At 38.7% G+C, this 2,669-nt stretch overlaps 1 protein-coding gene across 1 annotated transcript in view; it reads right to left on the minus strand.

Moving 5' to 3' along the window:
• LOC113815531 (zinc metalloproteinase nas-39) overlaps positions 1–2,221 on the minus strand; it is a 16,101-nt gene extending 13,880 nt beyond the window's left edge. The window contains exon 1 of the mRNA XM_070136711.1: positions 2,156–2,221. The gene's annotated coding sequence lies outside the window, so the exon portion shown is untranslated. The remainder of the gene's footprint in view (positions 1–2,155) is intronic.
• Positions 2,222–2,669: the final 448 nt, after the last annotated feature.

Genomic DNA, 2,669 nt, shown 5'->3' on the forward strand with positions numbered 1-2,669 from the left:
TAGTGTCTTAGTCTAAGTTGGGCCAAGACACACCTCTGGTAAAAATTTCATAAAAAGATCTGTTCATAACTTCTTGGGTTATCCAAAGCAGGATCCGGATCATGATGCGGATCACCATAACTTTTTAAAATTATCCTGCCAACCAACAAACCAACAAACAAAAGGCAAACTAACTAACGCTGCCAAAAACATAACCTCCTAGGCAAAGGTAATAATGGTAATGATAATAGAAATGACAAAAAAATAATAATAATAACAGGAATGATAATAACTAGAACACCTACTAACACACATCTAGCTCAAAGATAGAAATTATGTAATAAAAAAAGAAAAAAAAATCTAATCATCTCTACAGGATTCTTTCTCTTCGCTTGCTGTAGGTAAATAACACGTATATTTTGTTTACACGGCGCCGTTGTACTTTATACAGCCTTGTGTACAAAGGGAAGCGTGTGTATTTTTTTGTCTTCCGCTGTCCTAAAGTTAGTGTGGTAACTTCACTAGTTATTCTTTCTTTCTTTCCATTTTTTTAATATATTAACAGTTCTTGCAGATTATATATAAACATTAATAGACGTGCAGTGTGTTTGTATAGAGATCTATAGACAAATAGATAAGTACACACGCAACTTATAAAAGGAAGTAGATACACACATAGCGAGGTCGACATGCATAGGAATACAACGGAAAGTCTCGGAATATACAGACGAATATCTAAAATTTCCAACCCAAAAATCCATCCATCCTTGCACATTTTTAATTACAGTATTATGGAGTTTACGAGTACTTTGTACAGTTTTATGGGAGCGCCTCGTGATATAAAAGTCGTTTTTATCGCCTTTAAAAAGACCGCAATTCCGCAGTACAAAGGAAAGAGTCCGCGGTGGACGGACTTCGGCCCCGCCTTGTTCAACGCTCGATTGAGGTCAGGCGGGTTCCTGGGGCTTTATGTCTGTGGGATTTCTGGCTGCTGGATGTGTGTGTGAGAGAGAGAGAGAGTGTACACACAAACACACACACACACACACACACACACACACACACACACACACACACACACACACACACACACACACACACACACACACACACACACACACACACACACACACACACAGACACACACACACACACACATGTATATATATACGTATGAAGATAGATAGGTAGGTATGGAAATATATAGGCATCTATCCATGTATCTATCAGTTTATCTACATCTACCTATCTATCTATCTATCTATCAATATATATATACATTCATATACATATATGTACACGTATACATACAGATATATGTATCTATATATACATATTTATAAAGACAGACAAATAGATAGATCGACAGACAAATCGACAGAGAAAGAGAGAGAGAGAACAAAAGCCAGAGACAAAATCTGAGTTTATATAAACGAATCGGCCACAGATTCCTATTGAACGCTAACGCCCAAAGAACCGATGGTTAGGACCGAGCAGAATCAGGATGTTACAAATTGATCCACAAATCTTACTGATACAAAATCCTTGCCAATGGTCAGCTGTGAATCGGTGTTAATCAATCATAATAATGAAAATGGATCTTCGGAAAATTAATATTTCCGATATCGCACGTGGTGAGGTTGATGAGAGAGAGAAAGAGAGAGAGAGAGAGAGAGAGAGAGAGAGAGAGGGGGGGGGGGGAGGGAGAGAGGGAGAGAGGGAGATAGATGAGAGAGAGAGAGAGAATCGGTGAACTGTAATTAAGGGAATTTTGTCGAGGTTTGGTAAGATATATTTCAAAGTGCAGTTTCGGTTTTCCTTCTTGGTTCTGTTATTGCGCGAAAGTAAGATAAGATATAACGTGATGTATATAAGTGTTTTTTCTGTCTTGTTATTTTATTTATATCTTACTAATTTTGTTCATGGAGATAAGAGTGTTTTCATCTTGTTAACGCAGTTCTTCGCTATAACCATGATTAAGAATATACCATAAGTGTGAAGCTGTGTACTTTTTTCGTGATGAAATACGATTAAAAAATAATGGACGAATGAAAGAAAAGCATGAACAAGAAAAAATGAATACAAAACTATTATGTACAAAATTCATAAGAAATATGAAATAAGGATGTACTTTGGGAGGCAAACAAGAGTAATTTTGGAGAACTAGTATATATACCTTAAGCTCACGGTCGAGTGCCTTAAGCGAGAGTGCCACTTGGGTGTCCTGGACGGCACTCGAAGAGACACTGTTGGCCAAAGGTCTGCTGGCTCCTCCGACCTCACAGTATGCAAGGAGAAAAGATGGACTCCGTGAACCTCCTCTCCGCGATGGTCGAGCCTCCGTACGATTCCGACGAGAAATTCGACCTTAAGACACGGAAGTAATGACCCCGCCGGAGCAACAATTTCCAAGAAACTCGCTAATTGAGCGATTTCTATTCATTCTAATTAAGCAAATCAGAATCGCGATTCTAACAACATGCAGATTTTCTCGGTGTCGTCACAGTCGCGTGTTTACCATACGAAATTCTACGGCGCGCGTGTTCGCATTTTCCAAAGGATATTATGAAATGGGTTTCATTTACGGTGTGTGTTGGGAGGAGATAGAAAGGGTGAAAGGAAGGCGATAAACGGTGGAAGAAGATGGAGAAGAAGGAAAATCGTAAACAGCAAGTAATGGCCAAGAAATT

Source organism: Penaeus vannamei, chromosome 22 (genome assembly GCF_042767895.1).
Source record: "Penaeus vannamei isolate JL-2024 chromosome 22, ASM4276789v1, whole genome shotgun sequence".
NCBI lineage: Eukaryota > Metazoa > Arthropoda > Malacostraca > Decapoda > Penaeidae > Penaeus > Penaeus vannamei.